Source organism: Monodelphis domestica, chromosome 1 (genome assembly GCF_027887165.1).
Source record: "Monodelphis domestica isolate mMonDom1 chromosome 1, mMonDom1.pri, whole genome shotgun sequence".
Lineage (NCBI taxonomy): Eukaryota > Metazoa > Chordata > Mammalia > Didelphimorphia > Didelphidae > Monodelphis > Monodelphis domestica.
Window position 1 is genome coordinate 469,018,052 of NC_077227.1, and position 20,850 is coordinate 469,038,901.

Below are 20,850 nucleotides of genomic sequence, written 5' to 3' on the forward strand. Positions count from 1 at the left end.
AAATGAGGCCCAGGGAGATTAAGTGAATTGCCTAAGGTCACATAGGTATTAAATCTGTTCAGCCATTTCCCTATTGATGAGCAATTACATTGTTTCCAGTTCTTTGCCAAAGCAAATGTGCTATTATAAATATTTTTGTTTAGGAAATGACAATTGGAAAGTCTATAGGAAGACAGCTATACCAAAAGTGCATTATTATGTCTGTTCTCCTTTAGCATCTTAGTTATCAGTGTCCTTTTTGGGTTATTTCTACCAATGTGATAGGTGTGAGACAGAACCTCAGAGTTATTTTAATTTCTATTTCTCTTATTATAATTGCTAGCATTTATAAAATACCTTAAAGTTTGCAAATCTCTTTGCAAATTTTTTAGTTTCCCCCAAACCCTGAGAGATAGATGCTCTCATAATTCACATAATCATTAGTGATGTAGAGCATTTTTCCATATGGCTATAGATAGCTTGAATTTCTTCCTTTGAAAACTGCCTTTTCATAACTTTTGACTGTTTATCAGTTAGGAAATGGCTATTATCCTCATTAAGTTTTATATCCATTCCTTATATATCTCTAAAACATAACTTTTATGAGAGAAACTTGCTGTAAAAAAAAAAAGTTTTCTCCAGTAAACTATTTTCTTTCCAATCTTAGCTGCATTGAATTTGTTTTGTAAGAAAAAACCTAAAAATATTTTAATATAAGCAAATTTATCTATTTTATTTTCAGTATTCCTTTCTATCCTCCTTTTTGTCATGAACTTCTCTTCTATCTATAGATCCAAAAGAAAAAAACTTTCCTTGATCCTGTAACGTACTTGTGATGTGATCTTTCACATTTAAGTCACGTATATATTTGGAGCTTGTTATATGGTGTGGTACATTAGTCTAAATTTAATTGCTGCCAGAGTATTGCCAGTTTTTTAACAATTTTTGTCAAATAATGGTTTCTTATCCCAGTAATTGGAATGTTTGGACTACCATGTTCACTTTCTTCTGTATGCTGTACATCTAATTCATTTCAATTATCAAAATATCTATTTTTAACCAGCACTGAATCATTCTGATAATTATTGATTTATAGGATAGTTTGAGATTTAATACTATTAGACCTCTTCTTTCCTACTTTCTTTTTCTATTCTTTTCCCTAAGATTGCTGACTTTTTATTCCTTCAGATTAATTTTATTTTTTTCTTATTCAATAAAGGAACTCTTTGATAGTTCTATTGATGTAGCAATGATTCTGTAAATTATGTTGTATTGTACTTGTATTATATTGACACAACACAATTGTGATAAATTAATATCTTTTGATTATTTAGATATGTCTTTATTTCTGTAAAAAGTGTTTGACAATTGTATTCATATGCTTCTCTGGGGTATCTTGGTATCTGAACTCCAACATATTTTATACATTCAGTAGCTATTTTGAATGGAACTTCTTTTTCTATATCTTTCTACTGGGCTTTTATTGTTAATATACAAAAAGATCAATAACTTGTAAACCTTAAAATTTCTTAGACTTATGAATGTTGGAAAATTCCCCATTGGGAAATCTCATACTGGAAAAAATTTCCTACTGATAGTAAGAACTCTATTGGAATGTGAACCCCCTTGGCATGGGAGGATCCTTCTCCTCCCTACCTAAGACTACTTTAGGACAGAAACCTTTTGCTAAACAATGGAAAGGGCTTTGACCTATGCTTAAGCATAGAACAGGAAGTTCTTTGAGTCATGATTGATTTTAGAATTAATACAATAGAGATACTTGGAATGACAGAACCAGGTCTTGGAAAATACAATCTCCACCCTACTCAGAGTAAAAGGATTTAGGAAGGGCTACAGCAAAGGACCAAGATTTAATTATTTGAGAATATGACCTTCAACAGACATGTGCAAAGGGGCAGACCTCTGGGTGGTCCTGGGTTAAGCTAGAGCCACCATTGGCACAGGGAAGACATGGACAGTGATTGGTAGATGTGAGAATGGAGGGGAGGGAACTTAGATGGTTTCCTTAAAGATAGCGGGGTCTGAGGTCTGGGGGAGGTTCGAGAGGTTTTGCTCTGAGAGGTGGTGCTCTGAGAAGTTTTGCTCTGAAGGAGGCTGGAGGTGGAGGCTCCTGAGATGTTTCTCCATTTTGGTCACGTGAGTGATAGGGACTGATCTCTTTTCTTTGCCTCAGCTATCTAAGGGCTTGGGCCTTTTGGCCCAGCCTAAACAGAGGGGGTATTTAAGCCCTATTCCCTTCTCTCCCTTCTCTCTCTCTCTCTCTCTCTCTCTCTCTCTCTCTCTCTCTCTCTCTCTCTCTCTCTCTCTCTCTCTCTCTCTCTCCTCTCTCTCCCTCTCTCTATCTCTAATACCTTTCTTCCTCCTGTTTGTAATTTAAAAAACTCCATAAAAGGTTGACTGCTGACTTGAGTTTTCATTTAGGAATTACATAGCTGAATTCCTTGGCGACCTTAAATTAATATATATCAGTCTTTTAAAGTGATTTCCTTGTCACAGACTTTTTGTGAGTTTATCCTGCAACTTTGCTGAAGTTGTTTCAATTAATTTTTAATCTTACTCTCTAAGCTCTTTAAATAAACCATCACAAAGAAATAATTTGGTTTCTTCTTATTTTTAAGTTTACTCCCTCAGCTTCTGTTTCTTTCTAATGTTCACTCTCAAATTTTATTTCTTGTCTATTATAGTTAGAATTTCTAGAACTATGTAAAATAATAGCGGTAACAATAGACATCCTTGTATTACCTGTGATCTCATTAGAATGGATTCATTTCTCCATAATAAACATTCTTCATTATTTAAAAAATGGTAGCTCTTGGTTTTACATAGACATTACTTAGCATATTAGGGATAATCCATTTACTTCTTTCTTTTTAATCCCTTCCCTATAAAGAGATATATTTTGCCAAAACTCTTTTTAGAATTTATTAAAATAGTGATGTTATTCTTATTGTTTTTATTAATATGGTCTATTATTAGAATGGAAGTAAGTTGTAGTGAATAGTCAGCCTTTGTACCCAGTAAACCTTAGATAAAGTCTCATTTCTGACAAAATTAAGGAGCCCTGAGCAAGTCACAGCATTAAGTAACTCTCTAAGTCTATAAACTATTAAAAAAAAAAAAGTGCTCATCTAATTGATAGTGGGAGTTTCTTCTCCCAGGAGTTCCCTAAATCATATTAGCTATTATGTTTATAATTTTTCTAATATTATACCAAATTTTAATTGCTATGTTCTACATGGTTAAAGTATATACTCTTTTAAATATGTTGTTATAACCTCTAGAGAAGCAGCATGATGTTTTAGAAAATTTTTCATTTTGAGGTACCACCTCACACCTAGCAAATTGGCTAACATGACAGCAAAGGAAAGTAATGAATGCTGGAGGGGATGTGGCAAAGTTGGCACATTAATGCATTGCTGTGGAGTTGTGAATGGATCCAACCATTCTGGAGGGCAATTTGGAACTATGCCCAAAGGGCACTAAAAGACTGTTTGCCCTTTGATCCAGCCATAGCACTGCTGGGTTTGTACCCCAAAGAGATAATAAGGAAAAAGACTTGTACAAGAATATTCATAGCTGTGCTCTTTGTGGTGGCAAAAAATTGGAAAATGAGAGGATGCCCTTCGATTGAGGAATGGCTGAACAAACTGTGGTATCTGTTGGTGATGGAATACTATTGTGCTAAAAGGAATGATGAACTGGAGGAATGCCATGGGGACTGGAATGACCTCCAGGAATTGATGCAGAGGGAAAGGAGCAGAACCAGGAGAACATTGTACACAGAGACTGATACGTTGTGGTACAATCGATGTAATGGACTTCTCCATTAATGGCAATGCAGTGATCCTGAACAACCCAGAGGGATCTATGAGAAAGAACACTATCCACATTCAGAGGAAAAACTGTGGGAACAGAAACACCGAAGAAAAACAACTGCTTGACTACAGGGGCCGAGGGGATATGGCTGGGGATGAAGACTAAATGAACATCCTAGTGCAAATATCAACAATATGGAAATGGGTTCAGATCAAGGACACATATAATACCCAGTGGAATCATGTGTCAGCTATGGGAGGAAAGGGAGGAAAAGAAAATGATTTTGTATCCAAGGAATAATGTTTGAAATTGACCAAATAAAATCATGCTAAAAAAAGAAAGAAAGAAAGAAAGAAAATTTTTCATTTTGGAATCAGTTGTTCAAAATTGAACTCTTATCTATGTGACCTTGGACAACTTACTTAACCTCTCAGTTCCTGATTTTCATTATCTATAAAATTAGGAGCTTGAACTAAATGACCTCTATGTTCTCTTCCAGATTATTATCCTATGATTCTCTCTCATTGTCTCTGTCTGAATATTTTCTCTCATTTTCACATACTTAGACTATTTAATTAAATATTTTTCATCAATATTCACTAAGGATATTGACGAAAAATTTCTTTTTCAGTATTATCTCTCCCTGATTTCAATGTCTCATAAAAGTAGTATGATAGAATTCTTTTTTTCCTTATCTTTGCAAATTATTTTCATATTATTGGGATTCATTGTTCTTTGAAATTAATTTGTAAGTTTATTGGTTATTGTGCTTTCCCTCCTTTGGGAATTCATTTATAGACCATTCAGTTTCTTTTTTTAATATTAGCATACTTAAATTCTCAATTTCTTATTCAATTCATACAAGTATTTTCTTCAATGATCCAGGACAATTCTGAGGACTGGTGGAAAAGAATTCTTCAGAGAAAGAACTGTTGGAGTAGAAATGCAGATGAAAACATATGATTTATCTCTTGTATATTTGAGAATATGGTTTGGGGTTTTGGTTCTATAAGATTATTTGCTTACAAAAATGGATAACATGGAAATATGTTTTGTGTGATAATACATGTATAACTCAGATTGAATTGCTTGTCAGCTCCAGGAGAGGGGAGGGAAAAAGGGAAGGAGATAATATGGATCTGGAAAATATGGATAATATGAACTCTGGAAAACTTGTGTAGAAATTTGTTATTAAAAAAATGTAATAAAGAAAAATTAATATGAGTATTTCCTATCTTGGAATTATTAATTTCATTGATATTTCTGGGCATATTGCTGGGCAAAACTATAATAATTTATTTTATTTACTCTTCATTTCTTGGGAGTTCTTTTTAAATTTAATTTTAAATTTAATTTTATTTTCCTCCCTAATTACATGAAAAAAAAGTTTCCTACATTTTCCAAAGAATATTGAGTCTCTAATTCTCTTTTACCTTAATCCTAATCCCCCACCTCCCTTGAGATTAAAAGCAATTTATAGATTTTACAAGTATAATCATGTAAAACATTTTTCCATATTAATCCTTTTGTGGAAGGAAACAAATTGAAAAAAAAGAAAGAAAAAAGTTTACTTTGGTCTAGAGTTAGACTACTCTTTTTCTCTGGAGGTAGATGGATTTTTTTAACATGAGTCTTTTGGGATACTTTTTGGATCACTGTAATTCTGAGAATAGCTGTTATTCACAATTGTTCACTGTAAAATATTCCTGTCACTACACAATGTTCTCCTGGTTCTCCTTATTTCACTCTGCTGCAGTTGTATAAAATTTTCCAGGTTTTTCTGAGTTCCTCCTGTTTTTCATTTTTTGCAACACAATAGTATTCCATTACATTCATATACCATAACTTACTCAGCCACTCCAGTATTTATGGGAATCCTCTCATTTTCTAAATGTTTGTCCCCCTAAAAAGAGCTGCTTTAAATCTTTTTATACAAAATGGTCCTTCTCGTTTTTGTTTTTATCTCTTTGGGATACAAACCTAGAATTGGTATTGCTGGGTCAAAGGATATGTGCCATTTTATACCCCTTTGGGTATAGGTACAAATTGCCCTCCTGAATGATTGAACTTGCCCAACGATGCATTCATATCACAACTTATTGTTGTGATCACAACAACTCCAGGTTTTTGCCATTTTCCTTTTCTGTCATAAAGCCAATCTGGGGTAGTACCTCAAAGTTGTTTTAATTTGTATTTGTCTAAATAATATTGATTTAGAGCATTTTTTGCATGACTATAGAGAGCTCTTCTTAAATTTTAGAGAGGAAGTTTTCTTTTTCTTTTTTGATCAAATTAGCTAATTATTTTTCTTTTAAAAAGTAGTTCATAATTCTAGTTATTGGGTACATTTGCTTTTTACTTTTGCTTACCTTGATTTCCAGAATGTTTTTTGTGTCTGAATATTTTTTTAAAATTTGTTATTTTTCGTAACTTTTATGTGTAATTCACTAATTTGTTTTTTGTTTGTTTGTTTATTGATAAAAGTGTTTAGCAATTTAAATCTTCCCATAAGGACTGGTTTAGATGCATCACAAAAATTTTGATATGATATTTCATTGTTGTTTTTTCATTAATAATCTCATGTTTCTCTGATTTTTTTCTTAACTGGTAAAAATTTTAACCTGTTATTTAAGATTGAATCATTTAGCTTCCATTTAATTTCAAATCCTTTCTTCAAAGGTTTTTATTGATTATTATTTTTGTTGTGACATGGTTAATGAAGAATGGGTTTAACATTTTTGTTTTCTACATTTAAGAGATTTTTGTGCTTTTGTACATGGTCAATTTTTATTGACATCCCATATACAGCTAATAAATATGATATTTCTTTTTAGTAGTATTCCAGGGCCAACAGAAACCTACATATCTAACTTTCCTAAAATTATATTCAAGTCTTTAATTTCAGGGCCTTACACCTTTTTCCCATTTTCTTCCCATCTTCTCTTTAGAGAAAGAATCTGATAAGTAACTTGTTCAAGTGGTCTGTTTCTATTCCTAGCACTTACCTTTCAAAGTTATTGTGAGGATTAAATGAAATAATATTTGTAAAGCACTTTGGACAATATCCAGAACCTAGTAGGTGCTATGTAAGTGGTAGCTGCTGTTATTATTATTATTATTATCATTCCTCTGGTCTTCCTCCATTCACCAAGTCAAATAATCTCTGATTAATTTTTTTTGTTTGTTTCTTTTTCATTTGTTTTTGTTTAGTCATTTTAGTCATGCCCAACTCTTTATGACCCCATTTGGAATTTTCTTGGCAAAGATACTGGAGTGGTTTGCAATTTCCTCCTCCAGCTTATTTTATAGCTAAGGAAACTGAGGCAAACAAAGTTGAGTGACTTGTCCGGGATAACAACACAGCCAATAAATGTCTGAGGTTCATTTTGAATTTGGGAAGATGAGTCTTTTTGACTTCAGGTCTAGCACTTTATCACTATACCATCTCACTGCACTTTTTTTCTCATTAATCATCCTTTACAATCAGCCCTCTGAAGCTGAAGTCTGTTTTACTTCTGATTTCTTCCCTGAATCTACTCTCCATCTTATGCCTCACTCCTTTCCCTTTACCTATTTAGTTTAATGTATTTTTACATCAAATTCTGTGTGTATCTTTGACCCTCCTTTTCCCAGTTCAATTAAGAGTGAGGTTCGTGAAATACTTATTATGCTAATCACTTTCTCTATATTTATACAGTCTTCTCATGCATCCCATTTATAGAAGATAATAATTTCTTCTCTCTTATTCCTCATCTCTTCTCCAGCATGTTACTTTTCCTTCCTTTTCTTTCCTTTCTTAAAGCAAACAACAACAAAAATCAGAACAAAACTGTACCTAAGCCTTGTGTTTGTCTTATTTAACTTCCTCTTTGATCCTTTGAGCTACTAGGATTCTAAAGGGACATTTGTCTCTTTCCTATGCCAACAAAATGTAATAGCTCCATGGGTTTTTTTAAGATATTTTATTTTCCCAATTACATGTAATAATTTTCAACACACATTTTTTGAAATTATAAGATTCAAATTGTCTCCCTCCTTCCCTTGCCTCTCCACTCCTGTAGATGGTAAGCAATTTGACCTGAGTTATACATGTCTGATCATGCAAAACTTACTTCCACATTGGTCATTGTTATAAAAGAATATTCATATAAAACCAAAATTCCCAAATGAAAACACAAAATAAACTAAAGGGAAAAACAGTATGCTTTGATTTGTATTCCAACTCCAACAGTTCTTTCTCTGCAGATGAAGATCATTCTTTGTAATAAGTCCTTCAGAATTGTCCTGGACCATTGTATTGCTAAGAGTAGCTAAGTCTTTTACAGTTGATCATTCCACAATATTGCTGTTACTATGTACAATGTTCTCCTGGTTCTGCTGGTTCTGCTTATTTTACTCTACATCAGTTCATATAGGCCTTTCCAGGTTTTTCTGAAATCATCCTGCTCATTGTTTGTTTGGTTTTTTTTAAACCCTTAAATGCTGTCTTGGAATCCATATTTAGTATGGATTCTAAGGTAGAGTACTGGTAAAAGCTAGGCAATTGAGGTTAAGTAACTTGTTCAGAGTCACACAGCTATGAAGTACTTGGGGCCAGATGTGAACTCAAGTTCTCTCAACTCCAGTCCTGGCTCTCTATATCCACTGAGCTGCTCATCATTTCTTACAACACAGTAATATTCTATCACCATCATATAACAGAATTTGTTCAGCCATTTCCCAGTTGATGGACATCCCCTCAATTGCCAATTCTCTGCCACTGTAAAAAAAAGTGCTATAATTATTTGTGGACAAGTAGGTCCTTTACCCTTATCCCCTCCCCTTTTAAAAATCTCTTTGGGATATAGACATAATAGTGGTATTACAGAGGGTATGCACAGTTTTATAGCCCTTTGGGAATAGTTTCAAATTTCCCTCCAGAATGGTTGAATCAATTCACCACTCCACCAATAATGCATTAGTGTCCCAATTTTGCCACATCCTCCCAATATTTAACACTTTTCTTTACTGTCATATTTGCCAATTTGATAGGTGTGAGGTAGAACTTCAGGGTTGTTTTAATTTGCATTTCTCTAATCAAGAGTGATTTAGAACATTTTTTCCATATGACTATTGATAAGTTTGATTTCTTCATCTGAAAAGTGATTGTTCATAACCTTTGACCAGTCAACTGGCGAATGACTTCTATTCTTATAAATTTGAGAAATAAGACCTTCATTAGAGAAATTTACTATAAATACTTTTTTCCAGTTTTTCATTTCCATTTAAACCTTGGTTACATTGGTTTTGTTTATACAAAAACTTTTAAATTTGATATAGTCAAAATTATTCATTTTATAGCTAATAATGCTCTCTATCTCTTGTTTGGTAATAAATTCTCCCCTTCTCCATAGATATGACAGGCAAATATTCTATGTTGTCCTAATTTATTTATAGTATCACCCTTTATGTCTAAATTATCTGCCCATTTTGACCTTACCTTGATATAGGTATGAGATGTTGATCTATTTCTTGTTTTTGCCATATTGTTTTCTAGTTTTCTTGTCAAATAATGAATTCTTATGCCAAAAGCTTGGATATTTGGATTTATCAAATACTAGATTTCTAAGGTCATTTACCCCTATATATTGTATGTCTAATCTATTCCATTGAACCTCCATTCTATTTTTTAGCCAGTACCAGATTGTTTTGATGATTACTGTTTTATAATACAGTTTGAGATCTGGTACTTCTAGGCCACCTTTCTGAACATTTTTTCTTCTCTTAATTCCCTTGATATATTTTTTTAAACCCTTACTTTCTGTCTTGGAGTCAATACTGTGTATTGGTTCCAAGGCAGAAGAGTGGTAAGGGCTAGGCAATGGGGGTCAAGTGACTTGCCCAGGGTCACACAGCTAGGAAGTGTCTGAGGCCAGATTTGAACCTAGGACCTCCCATCTCTAGGCCTGGCTCTCAATCCACTGAGCCACCCAGCTGCCCCCTCCCTTGATATTCTTGATCTTTTGTTCTTTCAGATGAATTCTTTTGTTAGTTTTCTAGTTCTATAAAATATTTTTTTGTTAGTTTGACTGGTATGGCACTGAATAAGTAAATTAAGTAGAATTGTCATCTTATTATATTAGGTTGGCTTGCCCATGAGCAATTAATATTTTCCAATCATTTAGATCTGACTTTATTTGTGTGAAAAGTGTTTTGTTATCATGATCATATAATTCCTGTGTTTTTCTTGGCAAGCAGATTCCCAGGTAATTTATATTGTCTAGAGTTATTTTAAATGGAATTTCTTTATCTTTTGCTGCTGGACTTTGTTGGTTATATAGAGAAATGCTAATCATTTTATGTGGGTTTATTTTGTAATCTGCAACTTTTCCAATGTTAATAATTATTTCAACTAATATTTTAGTTTTAATTCTCTAGGACTCCCTAAGTATACCATCATATCATCTGCAAAGAATGATAGTTTAGATTCTCATGACCTACTATAATTCCTTCGATTTCTTTTTTCTTCTCTTCTTGCTGAAGTTAGCATTTCTAGAATAATATTGTAATAGTGGTGAATATAAGTAATAGTGATGAAAATGTGCATCCTTGTTTCACTCCTAATCTTATTGGGAAGGTTTCTAAGTTATCCCAATTGCATATACTTCCTGATGACTTAAGAGTCATACTACCTTTATTCCTATGCTTTCTAGCATTTTTAATAAGAATGGGTATCTAAATGGGTGATTAAAAGAAAGGTTTTCTGCATTTAATGAGATAACTATGGGATTTGTGTTAGGTTCTTTATCAATATAGTCAATTATACTGATAGTTTTCCTAATATTAAACCTGCCCTTCATTCCTGGTACAAATCTCACCTGATCACAGGGAATAACCCTTGTTATATATTGCTGTAGTCTCCTTGAAAATACTTTTATTTTAAAATTTTGCATCTATATTCATTAAGGAAATTGGTTTTTAATCTTTTTCTTTCCTTCTTTCCTCCTTTCCTCCTTTCTTTCTTTCTTTCTTTCTTTCTTTCTTTCTTTCTTTCTTTCTTTCTTTCTTTCTTTCTTTCTTTCTTTCTTTCTTTCTTTCTTTCTTTCTTTCTTTCTTTCTTTCTTTCTTTCTTTCTTTCTTTCTATTTTTTTGCTCTTCCTGGCTTAGGTATCAGCACCATATTTGTGTCATGAAAAGAATTTGGTAAATTCTTATTTTGTCTATTTTCCCAAATAGTTTATATGGTATTGGGATTAATTGCTCTTTAAAAGTTTGATAGAATTCACTTGTGAATTCATTTGCCCTAAGGATTTTTTCTTAGGGAGTTCATTGATGGTTTGTTCAATTTCTGGGATTTCTAGAATTATTTAAGTATTCTATTTTCTCTTTTGTTAATCTGAACAATTTATGTTTTTGTAAATATTCATCTATTTCATTTAGATTTGTCAGATTTGTTGCCTTGTAATTGGGCAAAATAGCTACTAATAATTGCTTTAATAATTACTCTTCATTGGTGGTCAATTCACTTTTTTCATTTTTGATACTGGTGGTTTGGTTTCCTTCTTTCCTTTTTAAAATCAAATTAATCAATGCTCTATTTGATTTGTTTTTTTTTTCACAAAACCAACTCCTAGTTTTATTTATTAGTTCAATGGTTCTCTTGATTTCAATTTTATTAATTTCTCCCTTAATTTTTATGATTTCCAATGTAGTCTTTAATTGGGAATTTCTAATTTGTTTTTCTCCAGTTTTTTTTGTTGTTGTTGTATGACCAATTCATTGATCTGTTTTTTCTCTATTTTATTGATGTAAGTGTTTAGAGATATGAAATTTCCCTTAAGTACTGCTTTGGTTGTATCTCATAAATTTTGATAAGTTGTTTCCTCATTGTCATTCTCTTTAATGAATTTATTGCTGTTTCTATAATTTGTTCTTTGACCAACACCTCTTTTAGAATAGATTGTTTAGTTTATAATTAATTTTCTATTTATCTTTCTATGGACCCTTATTGATTATAATCTTATTGCATTGTGATCTAAAAAAGATGCCTTTATTATTTCTGATTTTCTGCGTTTGGTTGTGGAGTTTTTAAGCCCATATGTGAACTTTAGATTACTCTACCCTACTTAGTCTAACAAAAATTAGGAAATTGTGAATTTTAGATTACTCCACTCTACTTAGTCTAACAAAATCAGGAATGTCTATACCCATACTTAAGGATTAAGTATTTAGGAGGATGGCCTATGACAGACATGTGCTAGCAAATGACAAATCAGAAACAACTGGGCTGTCCTAAGTCAAGCTTAAGATATCATTGGTACATGTGAGATGCAGGAAAGTGATGTAATACCATCTATATATTTCTATATATTTCATGTCACTTCCTCTCTCTGGTCTCTTTGATGTTGGAAAGGTGGCTGGCAGCAGCTTGCTGAGCATGTCAGCATCTTGGCATGGCGGCTGCTATTGTCCGGATTTAGCGGTGCATTTTCCTTGATACCATACTGGAGGAAGCCTAGTAACCTAGTTCAGGTGAGGCTCTTCTCTGAGGTCTCTTAGAGTTTAGGCTGATTTTTCTCTCCTTTACCTTCCAAACCCTATCCTCCTAGAGAAAGTCTCTAATCTTCAAGGACCTAATGATGGAGGACTTTGAACTTTCCTGACACAGGCCGGGAGGCCTTTCCCTCTCTCTTCTCCTTGATTTCTTCCCTATATATTGATTAAACCACTATATATTTCCAAACGGACTTGGGTATTTTATTTGGGATATCCCCTGGTGACCAAAAATCAAATTTAGATTAGGTCACAACCCTAAATTATACTTACACATATACATGGTCAGTTTTTGTGTAGGTTTCCTGAACTGCTGAAAAGAAGACATTTTTCTTTCTATTCCCATTCAAAATTCTCCAGACATCTATTAAATATAACCTTTCTAAAATTTCATTCGTTTCCTTTACTTCTTGTTTTTTGGTTAGATTTATCTAGTTCTGAGAGGAGAAAGTTGAGGTTCCCCACTAATATAGTTTAAACGTCTATTTCCTCCTGAAACTTATTTCATTTCTCCTTTAAAAATTTGGAGGCTATAGCATTTGATGCATATGTGTTTAATATTTTTATTTCACCTGAACCCCAATAAATTCTGTTCTAGTCCCTTACCTTTGCTCTGTATATTGTCTACCTTCCTCAGATATGTTCCTTGTAAACAACATATCACATAGGATTCTAGTTTTTAATCCATTCTGCTATTGGCTTCCATTTTATGGATAAATTCATCTCATTTACATTCACAGTTATAATTTCCATCTGTATATTTCCCTCCTACTTCTCTATAAGGTAATATAAGATTCTCTTATATTACCTTATATAACATATTACCTTATATATTATATATATATTACCTTATATAACAACCAAAATAAATGTGGTTGTTATTCCCTCTCTCAGCCAATTCCAATGAGAGTAAGGTTTAATCACTGCCCATAACCACCCTCATTCTCCCCTCCACTGTAATAGTATTTTTGCACCTCTTTAGATAAAATAATTTAGTCTTTCCTACCTCTCCCTTCTCTTTTCTCTCAGTACAATCCTCTTTTTCACTCCTTGATTTTCTTTTTCATATTAATCAACTTACTCCTGCATCCTCTGTTTATTCCTTCTAACTGCTCTAATAATGATAAAAAATTTAAGTTTATTTAATTAATTTTGAATATTTTTCCATGGTTACATGAATCATGCTCCCCCCTTCCCTCCTCCCACTCCCCTCTCATAGCCAATGAGCAATTCCATCCTTTTTTTTTTTAAATGAACTTAAGAGTTCACTTATTCTTGGAGACCGTTAACAATTCTATGGTGTTTCTCTCATAAGGAGTAAATCCACATACCTCACAGATTATATGTCTCATAAACTTGGTGTGCTTGGTCAAGCACCCACAGCAGCAGCAATGTCACCACTTTGAAAAGTTCTTGGTAACTTTGTGGCCCTAATTAAGGCCCATGACCATGGGATAGTGTATGGCCATGACTGCAGTGCAACTGTAGCACCCATGGCAGCCACAGCAGAAGCCATAATGTTATTTTAAATGTCATTCTATTTAACGCCACCATTTGTGAAGTCCTTGTGGCCAAGACTTTTTTTTTCCTGAAGCTCTAAAATTACTTGCTGACTTGTTCTTTTTTTGTGCTTTCCTATTGGGCACTTTTTAAAAAACCTTTATCTTCTGTTTTAGAATTGATACTAAATATCATTTTCAATACAGAAGGGTTATAAGAGCTAGGCAAATGGAATTAAGTAACTTGCCCAGAATCACACAGCTAGGAAATGCCTGAGATCATATTTAAACCCAGGACCTTCCAACTCTAAGCCTGGCACTCTATCTACGATGCTACTTAACTGCCTCTTCTTGGGTACCTCTTAACCCATAATATTTCTTAATTGTTGAAGTCCCTCTTTGAGCAGCCAAATCTAAGGCCACTGGTCTCAGGATCTATTTTTATCTTTTCTCCCTCTCATAGTAAACACTTGCTCAGACTGCAACAAAAAATAGCTTATCTCTGCCCAGACAGAAAAATATTTAGGAAAGTATAAACAGCAAGTAAACAGGATCTTAAAAGAGCAGGAAACTCTTGAGGGTAGCAGTATCAATTGGCCATGCAGCAACGGGGTACAAGAGCAGAGGGGATAATTTCATCAGGAGTTAATCAGGTAATCTAGGCCAACAGCAAACTCTGGGCAGGCAGACCACTCCTTAAGTGAGCCAGTTCAGTCAGATAAAATTCCAGCTACTGAAGATTATATCGTGTTCAGGATCTCAGTGAACATCTTTTGTTCCAGCTAGGGCATATTTGCCTTGTCCCTCTTTTCTCTGCCTGAAGAGCAAAAGTTATCAGGCTTACCCCTGTTTCCTCACAAAGTTTCTATCTTCCACAATCCTATAAAACATTTCCCATCATGTACCTTGATAATAAGGAATTACATCACTTGATACATTCTTTTGTTTCCTCATATCACTACCATCACTTCCTGACATGGATTTGTGCCAGATAAAGGTTTTGCTACTCTTGAACTCTTAGATGGTATGGTCAGAACAGTTTTGATCCTGTCTGTTTTCATTTTGGGCTTTTTGTATTGGCTTTCACTTCTCCCAATCAAAGCTCTATGGTCTTCTGCCCTGCCTCCCCCTGAAGCATCCCTATTTAGAGCTCTTCAGGTTTCTGGCTCTCCTGAGGCATCTCAGTGAAGGCACTGAGTTCTTCCAGCCCCACCTTGGGCATCCATGGTCCAAGCTCTCCTGCCAACTTCAGGTCTAGATTTCCTGGAGTGACCACCCCTTCAGGTGCTCATGGTTACTAGACATCTTTGAGTTGCTGAAACTACTGTTCTTTCTCTTTGGATCGCTTGATCATTATTCAATCTGGTGCCCTTTTTAGGTCTCTGCTTGACTACATTTGGGAAAACTGGGTTCCTCTGTGACTTTTCAAATTACTATCTTAATGATTAATCAGTGCTAAAGACCATTAAATTTACAAATCTATTATATATAGCTATAGAATTAATATTTGAAGAATAACTTGGAAATGTCCACCTCCAGAGAATAAACTGAAAATTAGACACAATCTATGTATACATATAAAAAAAAACCAAAAGACAGTCTATACATACACATATCTTTTTGATCTGAGATACCTTCTATGGTAAGGGGAGGGGAGAGAGGGGCTGAGACACTAGAGAATAAATTCTATTAAATAAAATAAAATTTTTAAATATTATAAATTTCTTGAGGACAGATAATGTTGCTTTTCACTTTCCTATTTTAAATTTCTAGAACTGTGACCAATACAAAGTTAGTGTTTGTTTTTTATTTAATTTTTTTAAACCCATGCCTTCTGTCTTAGAATCAATACTGGGTATTGAATCCAAGACATAAGAACAGCAAGTGATTTGTCCAAGATCACACAGCTAGGAAATATTGGAGGCCAGGTTTGAACCCAGGACTTTCCGTCTCTGGGCCTAGGTCTCAATTCATAAGTCCTCCTTCCACTTTTAAAAATAATTCATTGTAATTGTTAGGAAGTTTTTATTCCCAATAATACTAACTTTGTCTTTTTTACTTCTATCAATACTATTACTCCAAGTTCTGTGCCCAGGCCAACAGAACAAGTTCAGTTCCTCTTCTAATGACTACTCCAAAAGATCTATGATTTCATTACTATGGGTCCTCCTTCCACTATTGACAACTCTTCCATGCACAAGTTGCTTTAGTCCAAGTCTTTATTTTAGAGACAAAAGAAGCCCTCTCTGATGAGAGCTCATCCATCAGAGATACTAAACCTCAATATGCCAAAGGCTCTAAAGAGCCTGAACTTTAGGGGACTCCAAGACTGGGCCTGGCTGGGTGTGCATCATTCCTTGTCATCTGAGGTTAAAGAAAGAGAGCTGGCACCAAGCATAACTTTGGTCTGATTTCCAGGGATCCAGTACCATAGCAGTTCTTACTAGCTGCTGGGGACTAATGACTAAAATACTCTAAGCCTCAGAATATAAGAGTAAAGGGCCTGCTTAATGGGGACTCACACCCATCCAAGATTGAGAGCTTTTGGACCTGAAAGAGAATTTGGAACTTATTCCATGCCTAGGGTGCTTCTGAAAATGCTTCACCTCCACCATCTAGGGATGAGGCTACTGGTCTGGCATAGACCATGAATTTATTTGGGACTGGGAGACTGAAACACTAGTTATTTTTTGACCCAGATGTTTGAGTAGAATTTCCTAATGTCCCCACTCTCTGATACCTTCTGCTCCTCTGTGCTTTTTCTGCTAGTTATAGAGTAAGATCCTAATCATCTGGTTTTTTTCGCCATACTATAGTAACAAACTCCAAGCTTCTGCTCCATTTACTCTACTTATTCAGAACTGAGTTTTATTGAGGTAAAAAGCACATCTCTCCACTGTAGTATGGCTTCCTATATTCCTTGTAGGAGCTAAGTGATGTAGGGAATAGACTGCTAGACCTAGACTTGGGAAGACTTAAGTTCAAATCTGGCCTCAAATGCATGGTAGTTGTTGCTTCATCTCTGTTTGTATTGGGAGCAGATGGGTGTTTCAGTGAAAAGAGAGCCAGGCCTAGAGATGGGAGGTCCTGGGTTCAAATTTGATTTGATACTTCCTAGCTGTGAGATCCTGGACAAATCACTTAACTTCCATTGCCTAGCTCTTGCCACTCCTCCCTTAGAACCAATACTTAGTATCCATTCTAAGATGGAAGGTGAGGGCTTAAAAAAATAGAGAATCACAATAGTATTTACCTCCCAAGGTTGTTGTGAGGATCAAATAAAATATCTGTAAAGCACTTTGCAAAACCTTAAAGTACCATTATAAATGTTAACTATTATTATTATTATGGGGAAGCTAGGTAGCAAAGTGGATAGAATGCTAGGTCTGGAGACTTATCTTTCCGAGTTCAGATCTGGCCTCAGCTACTTACTAGCTATGTGACCCTAGACAAGTCACATAACTCTATTTGCCTCAGATTGCTCCTCTGTAAAATGAACTGGAGAAGGAAATGGCAAGCCACTCTAGTATATTTGGCAAGAAAATCCCAAATAGCACCACAAAGAAACAGAGATAACTGAACAAAAATATTATTATTGTTCTCAAATGTAAACACTTCAGCCTTACCATCACCTAAGTCTTTATCTTCCTCTTTCTTCACTGTGCCCTCTGAAAGTCATTCTCTGAATTTAAAAAATATACATAAGTTTTTATTTGTATTTTCTATTTCTTTCATCACTACAGAATCCTATGTATAGTATTCCCTCTCAGAAAAATAGTGTTTTTTTTTAGAGAAGGGGGGAAAAAGCAGCACAACTGATGCCTTACTCTAATGTTATATGAAGATTAAAATTAACTCTTCCCTGATTGTGAAGATTAAAATTGTAATCCCTCCCTATTTTTATATTTTAATCACCAAAAGTGTAAATACCCTACTTAAAAGTTGAGTATGGAGATCTTCCCATTTTTAGATCTAATCACCAAAAGTGTAAACATCCCACTTAATCATTAAGTGGAGAGGTCTGTGATCCACATGTGAAATAGTGAGTGACAAATCAGAATTAAACTGCCCCTGGACAATCTTAAAGCAAAACTCCAACTGTGACTGGTAGATGTAAAATTAGGGGAAGACACAGGAAATGATGCAAAAGAAGCATCTTTAAAAGGAGCTGTCACTTCCTGTGAGGGACAGTTCTTCATTCTTTGGAAGTGAAGACTGGAGACAATTCTTCATTCTTTGGAGTGAAGGCTGGACCCAAGACCCTGTTCCTGATGAGTCTGTTCTAAAATTTCTTCCTTTGAATTGATACATGGTGAGTGAAAAGCTGACTCTGAACTGCTGGATTTTCTGGAAAACAACAACAACAACAACAACAAAACTAACTTCAGGAGAGACTTACCTTATCCTCTCTCTGATTTTCTTATTTTACTTTCTACATTTTGTAAATAAATTGTAAATAAACCTCTTTGGAATAAATTAAATTCATAGTAACCACACTCTTAAATAATCCTGTACAACCCTTTTACAATTAACCTCTTCCCCCCCCTTTCAGTTAACAAACTTCTTTCATCCTTGTTTTCTTTACCTCACACTTTTTCCAACTTGATGCACTCCTTGAAACCTAGTACTCTCCAGAAAGACATCTCATCTAGTACAAGATACTACTCTCATGTTCTGAAACACAATACACTAACCCCCACCCTCAGCTCTTTTTCAGACAATATGTCTAGCAAAGCTTTATTCCACCTTCTACTTGTGATTTGAACCTAATTGTTTACATTTATCCCTATTACAATTCATTAGATTCAGCTTCCATATTCTAGCCTATTTTTTATCTTGTTTCAATCACCAATGTGTTAGTTGCCCCTTCTGGCTTTGTCCTTTACAAATTGAATGAGCATATTATCTATATTTTATTTTTTCTGGCATAGAATGAATATTTAATAATTATTGTTTCTAAGCTATAGGTTTTGGGGATCCCAGTGTTGATTACAATTTTTTTGTATTCTTTTTTTTTTCATTGTAAGTTATTTATTTAGTCAATTTAGAACATTATTCCTTGGTTACAAGAATCATATTCTTTCCCTCCCTTCCCTCCCCCAACCCTTCCCGTAGCTGACACGCAATTTCACTGGGTATTTACATATGTCCTTGATCAAAACCTATTTCCATGTTGTTGGTATTTGCATTAGGATGTTCATTTAGAGTCTACAACCCCAATCATATCCCCTTGACCCATATAATCAAGCAGTTGTTCTTCTTCTGTTTTTCTACTCTCACAGTTTTTCCTCTGAATGTGGATAGTGGTCTTTCTTGCAGATCCCTCCAATATGTCCAGGATCACTGCATTGCCACTAATGGAGAAGTCTATTACATTCGATTGTACCACAGTGTATCCATCCCTGTGTACAATGTTCTCCTGGTTCTGCTCCTTTTGGTCATGCATCAATTCCTGGAAGTCATTCCAATTCCCATGGAATTCTTCCAGTTTATTATTACTTTGAGCTTATATATATCTTAAAGTCCAAATCACTGATAAAAATGGTTTGTTCATTTGTTTTTTAAAGCCCAGGGCCTAACATATCCCTAGGCCTCTTCCACAGACACTTGTATTTCAAGTTGATATGGAACCATTAATGATTAATCTTTAGGTTTAATCATTCAATTTATTTTTTCTGATGAATTTTGTAGTTATTTTTTATAGCTTTATGAAATAATTTTTGGGTAGTTTAATTGGTAAGGCACTGAATCTGTAATTTAATTTACATAGAATTGTCATTTTTATTATATTTTTTCAGCCTATTCATGAGCTATTAATGTTTTTCCAGTTGTTTAGATCTGACTTTATTTGCATGAAGTGTTTTGTAGTTCTGTTCATATAGTTCCTGAATTTGTCTTGGCAGGTAGAATCCCAGGTATTTTATATGTCTTCAGTTATTTTGAATGAAATTTCTCTTTCTATTTCTATTGGGCTTTATTGGTTTGTATTAAGGAATGCTGATGATTTATATGGGTTTATTTTATATCCTGCAACTTTGCTAAAGTTTTTGTTTTTAATTAGTTTTTTTAGTTGATTCTCTAAATTCCCTAAGAATACCAACATGTCATCTACAAAGTGTAGTAGTTTTTATCTCTTCATTGCCTATTCTAATTCATTCAATTTCTTCTTCTCTTATTGCTATAGTATTTCTAGTACAATAATAAATAGTGCTGATATTGGGCATCCTTGCTTCCATTCAATTAATTTCAAATCCACCTAACTGCATTATCATCTAATCCAATGATGGAGAACCTTTTAGAGATGGAGTTCTGGGCCCTGCCTCTACCCCACTACCCCCAGACCAAGGGGAGGGAGAAAACACTCCCATTGGGTTGTTGGATGGAGGGTAAGGTAAAGTGAGGAATGTCCTCAGCACAGGCAGAGAGGGGGAGAAGAGGAGCCCCAGCACTCTGCTCCCCTTCAGCTCTGCCACCTGTGAGCTGTCCACCATACCCCCTGTGTGCTCCCATTGGCTGCTGGGCAGAGGGGTGGGACATGTGAAAAAATGTCATCAGGCATGGTAGAGAGGGGGAGGGGAGCAGCTCTGCCTACATCCCTCTGCCTTTCTAGTAACCAAAGGAGGGGTGGAGAGGGCATGGCCATGTGCCCACAGAGAGCACTCTGAGTGCCATCTTTGGCACCTGTACCATTGGTTTGCCATCACTGATAGTTCACATTTTTCTAGAAGGGATGTCTCTTTCATTTTCTCTTTTGCATAATCAGTGAATTGTACCAAATCAGCCTTCTGAGAGTGGTCAAAGAACCTCTGGGGCTTTTTCCAGAGGGTCCAAGAGATCAAAATTCTTTTCCTGATAATGCCAAGACATTATTTGCCTATTAAAATACAAGTGTCCTTTACAAGCTAATTTTTTTTAGATTTTCTTCATTTCATTCTTTATTCAACCAAAACTATCTTCACTACAGATTGAATGCAAAAGTAGATATGAGAATTCCAGCCATCTA